Source organism: Gekko japonicus, unplaced genomic scaffold (genome assembly GCF_001447785.1).
Source record: "Gekko japonicus isolate JY-2015 unplaced genomic scaffold, Gekko_japonicus_V1.1 scaffold1, whole genome shotgun sequence".
In the NCBI taxonomy this organism is placed as follows: Eukaryota; Metazoa; Chordata; class Lepidosauria; order Squamata; family Gekkonidae; genus Gekko; species Gekko japonicus.
The window spans coordinates 1528800-1542035 of NW_015164181.1; positions in this window are offsets into that span (position 1 = coordinate 1528800).

Consider the following 13236-nt stretch of genomic DNA (forward strand, 5'->3'; position numbering starts at 1 on the left):
GATTTAAAGATTGCTGCTGACAAAAATAGAGCCAAACATTAATAAATTGATAGCAGCGCACCAAGTTCATCCTTCTCATTAGGATTTTAAAAATATTATTTGTGATTTTTATTTTAATGTTATCCTTTGTTCTCTTAATTTTCTGTGTGTATGCAAATGTTACTGTGGTTGATTTTATAAAATACTTGTATGATTTCGAGCTTCAAAGTGTCTCATTTACAACATCTTTCTTTACTATGTGCAAATTTATCACTGCATCTTTTTGTCCACGTCTTGAAGGTAGATTTCCAGGGGGGCGCTGAGTAATTTTTTTTTCTGAAAAGGGGGCAGCAGGCCAAATAAGTTTGGGAACCACTGGCCTAGAGAGCCCTGTCCCTCGTGTCATCTGACTGAGTATCAGCCGACTCTGGTCTTTGGAACAGGCCTCCATCAGACACCAGAAGCACTAAAGGGAGGTTCTTATGGGGAGGTGTACTTTTAAGTTTTATGTTCCATCTTAAACTGTTTATTAAAGATCTGTTTTGTTACTTTGATTTAAAACAACAGCATCAGAGTTCTATGTAGAGATTTTTTCATTATATAAGTATTAGAGGGTAAGCTTGAGGGTAGGGCTTGTTTCTTTTTAATCCATGTACAAATATTTACACACACACCCCTGATCAATGTTCCCTCTAGGCTGCAGAGCCTTGTGAGCAAAAATGCAACTTTGTGAGCTACTGGCATTAAAGTTGTGAGTGGGTGATTTGACTAATGCATAAATTAGTTTGCTCTGGAGCCATCCTTCCTGAGCGAAGACAAAAATGTGTGAGCCGGAGGCTAAAAACCTGTGAGCTAACTCACACTAACTCAGCTTAAAGGGAATACTGCCCCTGATGTCTGTCTACTACCACTAGTCCTCCTGATTTGTCTCAGTACTCCTCACCTAACTTTTATTGGGCTTTCTTGTTCGTGAGAAGTCACATGGACAATCCCCACCCCCTGAAGATCACATATGTGAACGGGGATGATGTAACAATGACAGGGAGGCGATCAGACTTGGCTAGTTGATGATGATGAGAGCAAACCAAGGTACTGTGCAAGCCATGTGGCTTTTGGCTAATGTTACGAACTGGAGAGATGGCCAGTTGTTTTAATTCTCCAAGCAATTTGTTATTTTATTATTTTAATTGGTTTTATTGTTCTATTTATTATTTTTATTTGCATTTATAGCATTTTTAAATGCCCTTTTTAAAAATGTTGTAAGCCGCCCTGAGAACCCTGTGGGGAGAGGGTATGGGTTATAAATGAATTAAACAAAATAGTACAATACGGTAAGGAAAGAAAATGCAGGAGGGAGAAAAGAAAATGTTGTTTTCCACTTTTGTGTCTTTTTTTTTTTACTTTGAAGAAAGTCCCAGCAAGTCATTCTTTCATTTTCTGATACTCTGATTATATCTATTGAACTTTGAAGTGTTTTCTTATGTCTGGCACAGAGTTCTCTGTCATTCTTTTGTGTTTGGTAGACTGGGAAGCCATTTAGCCTTCAATTAAATGAACATTAAAAAATAACATTCTATCTATTAAATCAACTGCCCTTTATCCTTGGGGTACTATCACCCACTTATTAATGAGAAGTGTGAATGCGCCAACAAAAATCCAACCCATCAAATGCTTCTCAGGAGAGACAAGGTGGGTTTATACATTTTCAGGACAGTGCCACGATTTTGTCACTCACTTAACATGTCTGAAATCACCCATTAATTAATAAAAAATGACGTTGGTCATGGCGGTGCTCAAGTGGTTCTTCATTAAACACCGTGTTAAAATGCTGAGCAAGTCGGCCTTCCCACACAGCGCGTCTTTTGTGTGAGATGCTGTTTTTGAAAGGGAAAGCTTGGCTCTGCAAAGACTTTTGTGAACCCACATACAAGTGGTGGTAGATTCTGTTTTGTTCTTTTGTTTTTTAAAAATTAGGTAATTGTAGGATCAACGCCCTGACCTGGATAGCCCAGTCTCGTCAGATCTCGGAGGCTAAGCAGGGTTGGTCCTGATTTTAGGGTTGCCAGCCTCCAGGTGGTGGCTGGAGATCTGCTATTACAGCTGATATTAGGGTTGCCAAGTCCATCTTCCACCCCTAGCGGGGGACTTTGGGGGCGTTCCTGGAGGGGGCAGGGCATCCCTGACGTGATGATGTCACGTTGGGGACGTCCATCCCCACCACCCGCCCGTGCACCAGATCTCCAGAAACGGCAGTTCCCTGCACTTAAAGGAGCCGGCGTTTCCCTTTTAAATGCAGGAGCCAGCGTTTCCCCTTTAAGAGCAGCCGTGTTTCCCTTTTAAGAGCACGAAGCTGGCATTTCCCTGCAAGCTTGCGGAGATCGGGCTTGGGAGGAAACACGGGTTCCACACACTTAAAGGGAGAGAGAGGGGTGGCTGTGGGTGTTGGGGGCGGGGCTTCCCCCGCTGGCCATCTGGCCGGCGGCGGGTAGAACCCCTCCCAAAAATAGGGGACCCCTGGCAAACCGGGGGGTTTGGCAACCCTAGCTGATCTCCAGGCGACAGATCATTTCCCATTGAGAAAATGGCCATGTTGGAAGCTGGACTCTGTGGCACTATACCCCACTGAATCCCCTCCTCTCCCCAAAACCCACCCTCCTCGGGCACCACCCCCAAAATCTCCAGGTATTTCCCAACCCAGAACTGGCAACCCTATCCTGATTGGTACTTGGATGGGAGACCATTAAGGAAGTCCGGGGTCGCTATGCAGAGGCAGGCAGTGGTAAAGCACCTCTGAATGTCTCCTGCCTTGAAAACCCTACAAGGTTGCCACAAGTTGGTTCCAACTTGACAGCACTGTGCGTACACATGATCAAGCTCCAGTGCATCATGAGATCCTTAAGCAGGCGCCTCAGTGTTTTGGGGCTTATTCATGCCAAGAAAAGGTCTCTGGAATTCGCACACTATTTTCTGTCTTCATGTGAGCTTCCATGCTATGCTGTGTTTGACATGTTCCCTGGCCTCCTTGAAAACGTGAGAAAGAAATCGAGCTGAGGTTTGTATTTAAAACGCAGACTTGTTCACTGAATAGGTAAACCGTAACCCTAACTTCTACTCCATTATAGCCAGGGGTCATTTCCTGCAGGAGCGCACAGGAGCAGAGCTCCGGCAGTAAAGAGTCCATGCAACAAGCCCCACCCCCTGCTCCCAGCAGCCCTCAGTCAGAGCAAGAAGCAGCCAGGTAAGTTGCAGAGCCCCCCCGGCCCGCCTTCCCTGGCCCACGCCAAGGCGCAGGGCCTGGGGAAGGCCTCCAGGGTGCCCCACCCCACCTTCCCCAGCATGCGCTGAGGCATATGCAAATAAGTTATGCTAATGAGCTCCTGCAACTCCTTTTCTACGAAATGACCCCTGATTATAGCAATGTTCAAGAATGAAACTTCATTGTGTTGGGGCTTTGGGAGGGGACTGTGGCTCAGTGATAGAGTATCTGCTTTGCATGTAGACATTCCCATGTTCAGTCCCTGGCATCTCCAGTTAAAAGGATCAGGCAGTAGGGAATGGGAAGGAACTTATGTACAAATTAGGGACATTTATTGAAAAAGTAACTAATCAAAATCCAGTGGACATGCTGTGCTAACCTTGGAAGGTAACCTGAAATGGTCTTCAAGTTCTGGTACGAAATAAAATGAGCCACAACAGAAGGTTGTTTTGGGTAATATTGCACTCTGCTTTATGTTTCCCCATAATGTAGGTTTGGGTTGCCAATTCTAGGTTGGGAAATTCTTGGAGATTTGGGGGGTGGAGACTGGGGAGGGTGAAGTTTGAGGAGGGGAGAATGCTCAGCACCCTCCAGAAGCAAAATCATCCTGGTTACTTAGAGATGAAGGTCGTGGTCACACGGATGTTTAGTGCGGGACTCGCAGCTGATTTCTCCCGCAGTAAAGTTTCCTGTCTACATTATTTCCCGAACTCGCAGCTGATTTCTCCCGCAGTAAAGTTTCCTGTCTACATTATTTCCCGAACTCGCAGCTGATTTCTCCCGCAGTAAAGTTTCCTGTCTACATTATTTCCCGAACTCGCAGCTGATTTCTCCCGCAGTAAAGTTTCCTGTCTACATTATTTCCCGAACTCGCAGCTGATTTCTCCCGCAGTAAAGTTTCCTGTCTACATTATTTCCCGAACTCGCAGCTGATTTCTCCCGCAGTAAAGTTTCCTGTCTACATTATTTCCCGAACTCGCAGCTGATTTCTCCCGCAGTAAAGTTTCCTGTCTACATTATTTCCCGAACTCGCAGCTGATTTCTCCCGCAGTAAAGTTTCCTGTCTACATTATTTCCCGAACTCGCAGCTGATTTCTCCCGCAGTAAAGTTTCCTGTCTACATTATTTCCCGAACTCGCAGCTGATTTCTCCCGCAGTAAAGTTTCCTGTCTACATTATTTCCCGAACTCGCAGCTGATTTCTCCCGCAGTAAAGTTTCCTGTCTACATAGGCAAACCCGCTTCCTGGTCCGAAGCCGGCAGACTCCCGCGGTTTCTGAACATTTATCCGCGGTTTTTTGACACCTGTTGGAACAGGTGTTTTCTGACATCTCGCGCTTTGTATCCGCGGTTTTGGTATCTGGACAGCAATCCACCGTGACCGCGCTACCCTCCCCCCCGTTGGTTTTTTTGTGTGTGTGTGTTTCCGGTTTTAGCTATGCGCTTGTGCAAACAGGCGCTAGCTTTTATTTTGGTCTTTTAGATCCCACCGAGGTCACCGTGTGCGCCCAGCTGTCAAACGAGAGAGACAGAGGGACCATCTGACCACCTCCACTTCCAAGCGATATATATCTCAAGCGATAGAAAATGTCGCGGATATAAGAATTGCGGGAAAACTACCGCAGTAAGAGGTCCGTGTGACCAGACCCGAAGACAAACAAACTACTCTGTGGTGGCAGTCACATGCGCGAGTTAATGTAAAGGGGAAGCAAGCAGCTCCGTAGCTAGGGAATTTTTTGGGAGGGGGCCTTGGGGGGGCACCAGCTAACTAAATGAAAGTACAGTTAAGTTGGAGCACTTTGGGGGCAGCCCGGGAGGGAGAGGGCCCAGAAGAAATGCTAGGGGTGTGGGCCCCGTGGGCCCCAGCCCCGTGGGCCCCATGTTAGCTATGGGCCAGGAAGTGAGGCTATTTCCCTTGGATGAATTTGACCTGCAGTTGCGCGATCACACAGTCCTTTGAAGCTGTGGGGGCAGCCTGCCACTGTGTGATCAGACACAACCACGGGTGAGTCGGGGGGGGGTGCCGTTCGTTCCCGATGCATGCGCTTAAACGGGGAATTGATGAATCGCATCTCCGCACTGAGGGCTCCCTATGGAATGTGCGATGATGCGCGTACTGAGAAGGGGGGGAACAATGGCACAGAGTCGGGATGGCCTGATCAGACCATCCTGATGCCATGAGAGCGCGCTGCAGCGATCAGACGGGGAAGTCCATCCATGGCCCGTAGCAACCCGCTTGCTACTGGACTTTCCCTGGTGTCTTTTTACCCTGCTTCTGTGGTGGAGCAAAACGGGTTGCCGACAGGTGCTGGTGCGCTTCCCAGATGATCATGTCTGAGCATGCCCTTTAAATCTGCCCAGCATTCGCGCCTACGGCACGGCTGATTGCTCACGTGATCACGCCCTGTGTGTGGCAAAATTTCTAGCCGCTGTTGTCAAATCACATGACAACTTTTGCAGTCGCAACCTTTAAATTCTTCCATGTTTTCCTGTGGAACGAGGTTTATTGTGGGATGAGGGTTTGCTGTTTATGGTGCTGCTTACAAAAACAGTAAAAGACAATAAATAAAATAAGCAAAGTATAATGCCATAAAGTTCTCCCTCGAAAGCAGCTATTTTTCTCCAGGGGGTCTGAACTCTCTTGTCTGGAGAGCACGTGTAATTCCAGGAGATCGCTAGGCCCTACCAAGATGGCAAGGATTAGGGAAGGAGCAGTGAGTCAAACTGGAGGCTTCACTTTGGTCAGCCAAAAATGAATTCTGTTAATTATATCAAAAGACTCCTACCCAGCGTCCCCACCTGGTTTTGAGCACTCAACCTTTTTCGGTGCAGAGATGGTGCAGAATTACTCCATTGCACATCTGCATCGATCACTGCAAGTGTTGTTATTTAAAAACAGGCCGAAAAAAAGAAGAAACCGTGAGGTAACTGCGCTAGAAAATATTTAAATAACGATCACAAAATTTATACAAAAATGTGTACAAAAATCTGCATATATAAATGCACAAAGGCAGTTGGAAATGGTGAAATTGACGATGATCTCCGGAATGTTGTACCGCTTCGATACTATTCTTCTTCCAAATATGGATGAAAGCCTTACATACAGCGACTCTTGGTCTGTTATTTCAACAGGTACGTATCAGCAATTTCATTTATTTTCACCGATGTATCACAACATAGTTGCAAGAGATTCTCTGAAAGAACGTTCCTAGGGCGAAGTCACCTCACAGTTTGTTCTTTTTTCGGTCTGTGACTGTGACCATCATTTCTGAGCATTATTTAAAAACAAACATGTGCCTCTCCTATTAGAAATCTGGGGAAAAGGAAGTAAAGGTTGGATGCTGGAGTTCAGAAGAGGTCGTGCTGGGAAACGCATGCCATCATTTTGTTGAATAGATAAGACCAGGATGTAAGAGTCTTCCGTGATTGACAGACATGAGAGGTTGTTCTGAGGATACACCGCTTTTGCCTCGAAGAAATGAAAATAGGTGTGCCAGAGACAGAAAGCGAAGGAAGTAGACTACAATCCAAAGGCCAGATAAGATCTGATTGAGAGATGTGAGGAGGTGGCGGGAGCTTCCCTTTGTACCTGTTTCGGAGGCCGGCTTGCAGCCTCTGTTGATCTTCTGCTTTCCTTTGAAAGCATCTGTACCGTTTCTCACAGACAGAGCTGTCTCCTAGAAAATTAACTTGAAGGACCTGAAGGGGACTCCCTTCAGAGGTTAGAAAGGATGTGCCAAAGAGGACCAGCAACATTTCAATTACGCACTGCGAGCTGAGAACCCTTAACTTTAGGGAGGATAAGCATTTTCAAAGTGCCCCCTGAGGATACTGGCACCCATATTCACCTTCAGATGCTTTAGATATGGCCTTCCCTTCCACGGCAACGGAGGCTCGCCTGGAGGCTTTCAGGAACAGGCCTCACAGCAACACCGCACTCTGTGAATAACTCAAAGGCCTAATTTACCCCCTCAGTTAGGGTTGCCAACTCTGGGCTGAGAAATTCCTGGAGATTGGGGCTGGAGCCTGGGGAGGGAGCTTTAATGCCACAGAGACCACCTTTCAAAGCAGCCATTTTATCCAGGGGAGCGCATCTCTGTAACCTGAAGCTCAGCCGCAATCCTGGAAAGGTCTCCAGGTAACTAGAGTGACTTCATATGGACATCTTTGCATAATTTGGTGCCCAACAGCATTCTTTTCTCTCTTTTTTTTCCCTTTGACATCCCAGGAAAGAAATGCTGATCTTGCAAAGGATATATCTATACCGACCATAAGATTTTATGACTAATCCAGGGGAAAACTGCACAGAGCTGGGATGCTGCTTGCATCAGGCACAAGTATCTCCAGTGCCTCTTGTATGGGACCCTGTGTCATCAGGGGTTTTCCAGGTGTGGATAACAGGCTCCATTTCTGCCAACTCCTCTAATAAATCACAATGATAATAATAACAACAACAGTGCATCAACAAATAGGTATATTGCTGGCTATGCGCTGTAACAATAAAATTCATTCATTCATTCAACAAATAGGTACCAGACAATTATTTTATTAAGAATAGATGGAAGAGGCTGAAAGAGATATACCTGGAAAGAAGAGAACAGAATTGCAGCAACCAAGCTTGGGAAGTGTAAGAGAAGCCAAACAGCTTTTACAATGGAAGGCACATATGTAAATGCCATCAAGTAGCAAATGACTTACGGTGACCCCAGCAAGGGGCTCTCAAGGCAAGTGAAAAGCAGAGGTGGTTTGCCAAGTCTTCCTTGGTGGTCTCCCGTCCAAGTACCAATCTTGCTTAGCTTCCAAGATCTGATGTGATGGGGGCTACACTGGGCTGCCTTCCCTCTTTTACAATGGAAAGCAAGAGTGCATGGATTTGTGTGATATTTAGTGACATTTCAAAGTTGGAAGTGAAAAGTTTTTTCAGCAGGTTAAATTGGTGATCTTCGCTGTGGTTCCTGTGGGTGCCATGGTGCCTGCTAATGTGTTTCCGGGCCCCTACTTGCTTTTTCCCCCCAAGCAAAGAACCCACCCTGGCTTTCCTGCACCTCATTGGAGCAGAAGATCCCTGAAGACTTCAACTTTGAGTCTGCAGGGAGAGACCATTCACAAATGGCTGCCCTTATTACAGGTTCGTGCTGTTATTGGTTCTTCCTGACTTTTTGGAATTGCCCTTCATGGCAGCCATTTTGTCTTTGGTCCAACGTCTCATGTAGGGTTGCCAAGTCCCCGGGACTCCTGCGTTGTTCCAGGAGCGCTTGCGCGCGCGCCACAACCACATCACCCGGAAGTGACGCGACCACATCGGGCACGCCAGGGCGGGGCCACAATCATCCGAGGGAAAACCATAGAGTTTTCCCTCAGATGACCGCGGCCCCGCCCCCAATGCACCTGACACGACTGCGTCACTTCCGGGTGACGTGCTGACGCCGGGCACATCGCATGCTTTGAGGATGGGGTTCCCCCCGGGGCCCGATCCACTGGTGGCGGGTAACGGGTCTCTCGGGCGGGGTTTTCCTCGCCCCCTGGGGGGACTTGGTAAGCCTACTCTCATGGCAGCCATTTTGTGGCAGCACCCAGTACCCTTTCTTTAAAAACATCTCCATGAGTTCAACAAGGCTGGGAACTCCCAGTTTAAAGTTTAAAAAGAAGGGTGATAAAAGAGAAAAGATTATGATGGATTTTGGCATGAAAAGGAGAAGGAATAGAAGCATTAACCAGAAGACACAACAAGAAGGTACAAGAAGGTACAGGTGCAAAAGGAGGACAGTTTGGTTTTGCATCAGTTAAAATGAAGAAGACGAATGGTTAGAAAGACAAACAAACCTGCATACAGATGCTAATTTTTTGCAAGTGAATTAGGGTTGTGTATCTTTTCGGATCCAGACTCAGATTAAAAAAATAAACATTTAACAAACCCTGTTGTTCCATCTAATTCATTTAGTGCCCCAAGGGTGCATTGGTAGATTGTCTAACATCTTCCCTGGTGCCAAGGACTATGGGGCTTCCCAAAACGACTTGTTATGCCTTTGAAGTAATATGTCTTGTGGTCCCATCCTTCATGTTCATTCAAGTCAGCATTTACTGGTAGGGGAAAAAATCAGGGAGTTAGATCATAGTAAGATTTACATGTAACTCTTGTTTGAAACCAGAACTATGGATTAATCTCTACTGGGCAGAGGCTGATGTCCCTCAAAGACAGCAATAAATTAAAAAAATAATGGTTTCAAAGCAAAAATGTCAAGGGCTTGTTACACTTTTATTAACTTAGCCTTGAACTCTGTTTTTAACTAATGATACACATCTCAACCTAATGTTCTACTTTTGCATTTGGGTGGGTGCCATTTATCATATCAGGCAGCCAAGGCTGGTAGCCATTTTTGGATGCAAGCTCAAAACTTTCTTTAACCTCCTATTAAGGGTCAAACTAGGCATGACAGAGGTCATGGATCTCTGTGACTCTCTTAAAGTAATCCAGACCCAGTTTGGTCCAGGGTCATGTGGGGAGGGGAGAAAGGATATAACTTTGAACCCTGTATGGTTTTGCTAACCAAAAATACCCCAAGGGAAAAAAACCCAAGTATCTTTTCCCCCTTGAAGCTGCACAGGAAGGAGCCATTTTGAATTGCAAAATCATGCGTGGGTGAGAGAGTTAAACCCCTTCTCGCCTTTCAGGAATCAAGGTAGTGTACTGGAATCTGACCTTATCTGAGCATGGATCTCCCAACCTCTTGTCTGTCCTGAGCCTCTGTCTCAGTGCAAAGCTGTCTTCCTTCCTCATAATTAAAATGGACGAGTTGGGTTTTTTCCTTAAATGGCACCGTAATTTATAAAATAATGGCCTGGCTCCATCTGTAGTTCATCATTCTAATCATTATCACAGAAATCATGCACATGCTTGGGCAATGCGCACTTGCCTGCCTGCCCAAGCCACTATATTTTGTACGTTGCATTGCAGGAATGTGTATGTGTCAAATTTATGATGAGCCAGTGCTAGAACATTTGATAAAAAGACAATGTTTGCTGAAGAAGGCTCTAATTGATGATCCTTATACAATTTGTTTGCGTATTGTGTGTGTGTGTGCTTCTATGACTAATGGTGACTTGGAAGATAAAGTTGATAGATCTAGTATGATATACCAAGGAGAACACTGATTTATGCATGTGAACCTGTCTATATTTATAATGTGTCTCACTACTATTAGTATTTGACTCCAACCAATGAAACCAAGTTCTGTTGGGTAATCAGTATTGGAGTCTGAAAAGCTGAAAAACTGCAGATTCTATCTGTCTCCAACTCTTTTCTAGATGTGCCAGATTCTTCCAGGCTCCACTCATAATCCACTGGATTTTCAGTATGACTCTAGAGTCTACCCCCATGATTGGCTAGTTTCAGCCAAGCTCCACCCATATCCCATCATGTGGTGGTGGAGGAAAATGCCATCAGGTCCCAGCCAACTTATAGTGACCCTGTACAGTTTTCAACCTATGGGCTGTGGTGGCTCAAGTGGTTAACATGCTGAACTGCAGACCGGAAGGTCGGTACTTCAGCAGTTCGAGACCTGAGTGCCGCATGACGGAGTGAGCTCCTGTCTCTGGTCCCAGCTCCTGCCAACCTCGCAGTTCGAAAGCAAGAAATTACAAGTAGATAGGTACCACTTCAGTGGGAAGGTAACAGCATTCTGTGCGCCTCGGCGTCTAGTCATGCCAGCCACATGACCACAGAAACATCTTTGGACAAAGCTGGCTCTTCGGCTTGGAAATGGAGATGAGCACCGCATCCCTAGAGTTGGATTCGACTGGCTTTCGAGAAAGGGAAACTTTTACCTTTACCTTACAGTTTTCAAGGCAAGAGACTTCAGAGGTGGCTTGCCATTGCCTGCCTCTGTGTATTGACTGTGGTCTCCCATCCAAATAGCGACCAGGGCTGATCCTGCTTAGTATGTGAGACCTGACAAGATTGGGCTAGCCTGGGCTATCAAGTCAGGGCAAATTGCAGCAGTTTAACTTTGTCTTAGGAGCTGCGGTGGCTCAAGTGGTTAAGACGCTGAACTGCAGGCTGTGGAAGGTCAGTAGTTCAGCAGTTCGAGACCTGAGTGCGCCGCATGACGGAGTGAGCTCCCGTCTCTAGTTCCAGCTCCTGCCAACCTAGCAGTTCGAAAGCAAGAAATTGCAAGTGGATAAATAGGTACCACTTCGGTGGGAAGGTAACAGCGTTCCACGCGCCTTGGTGTTTAGTCATGCCGGCCACATGACCACGGAAATGTCTTTGGACAGCGCTGGCTCTTCGGCTTGGAAACGGAGATGAGCACCGCAACCCTAGAGTCGGACTCGACTGGCTTTCGAGCAAGGGAACCTTTACTTTTTTAACTTTGTCTCGGGTCACTAGCTTCAGATTCTATCCTTGTTCTGCCCTGACCTTCTAAAGCAGGAGAGTGGCTGATTTATTATGAGGGAGTGATCTGACATAAGGATAACTCAGCCGATCAGGTCATTATGGTACCATAAATAATCAAAATGCATTAAAAAGCTCTAATTTTATTAACATGCATTAATTAAATCAGTATTAATGACGATTCGTATCTGAGTTGGCACTTAATGAGGATATTAATACGAATGAATATCAATACCAATATTAAGTAATTAGTACTTATTTAGCATGACATTTTTGTTAATATAGTTAGTACCTGACCAATAGCTGTATTCTTTCGTCCGCTAATATTCGGATCCCTGGGTGTCTGCATCTTTCTGTACAGCCGCATTTGCTGATTTTTAAGTATGCATCGGGGGTAACGGGGAAATCCCAGCTTTTCCTTCAGAAACTTGCATGAGTAGGCAACCTTTTGAAGAGCAGCCATCTTTGCGGGTTCTTCGGCCCTTCTCTTCTCCAGATCACAGTCACCGATTTGTCTCCCATCATAACCAGGGTGGCTAACTGCGAGTCGGGGAAATTCCCTGGAGATTCGGGGGTGGAACCTGGGAAGGTTGGGGTTTGGGGGGAGGAGGGATCTTGGCTGGATATGCTCCCATAAAGTCCACCCACCAAAGCAGTCATTCCCTCTAGGGCAACTGATCTCTGTAGCCTACAAATCAGTCGTAATTCTGGGAGATCTCCAGGCCCCACCTTTTGGTCAGCAAACCTACATGGTGGCAGCGGTACTGGACATAGGTTGCATTACTGGCTACATGTACTCTTAGGGAGGGCCTGATGCCATAGGGTTGCCAGCTCTGGGTTGGGAAATACCTGGAGAATTTATTTATCGTTCGATTTATTACCCCGCTCGCACCCCCGCTAAGGGGTCTCTGAGCGGCTTACATTTTGAATCTCATAACTAATCTATGGCCACAGAACACAGGGTGGGGGACAGTCCCTATCAGCACCCAGTGGAGGTACCGGACGGTCTTCGGGTCGGCGTTCCTCAGCTCGATGTCTCTCGGCTGTCTTCTGGCTCCATTTCGACGGTCACTCCTGCGGTGGGTCAGCTGGGCCCCTCCGACGTGCAACGCGTTCCGGCGCGGCTGCAGCTCTGTCCTTCCGGCTCCGCCGCGCCTGCACCGTCCGCTTTCCCCACGTCATCCGACTCCGCCTCTCCGCCGCAGTCTGCTTCCGTCGTTCGAGCTGTACCGGGACGCCATCTTTCCAGCCGCTTACTCGCCGCCTTGCCTCTCCGCCAGAGGGGGGGGTGGAGCCTGGTGGGGGCAGGGTTTGAGGAAGGACCTCGGCAGGGTATAATGCTATGGAGGCCACCCTCCAAAGCAGCCATTTTCTCCAGGGGAACTGATCTCCGTCATCTGGAGATCAGTTGTAGTAACTGGAGGTCTCCAGGTGCCACCTAGAGGCTGGCAACCCTATGCGATGGAGCCCCACCCGTGCCTTGTGGATTCTTGCTGGCTCCACCCACCTGTGTGTTAGTAATTTTGAAATCCAATATGGCTGCTTTACTGTAGCCTGAGTTGCGGGAACAAAGACTGCGAGCCAGAGGTCATTTCGGGGGGGGGATCGCG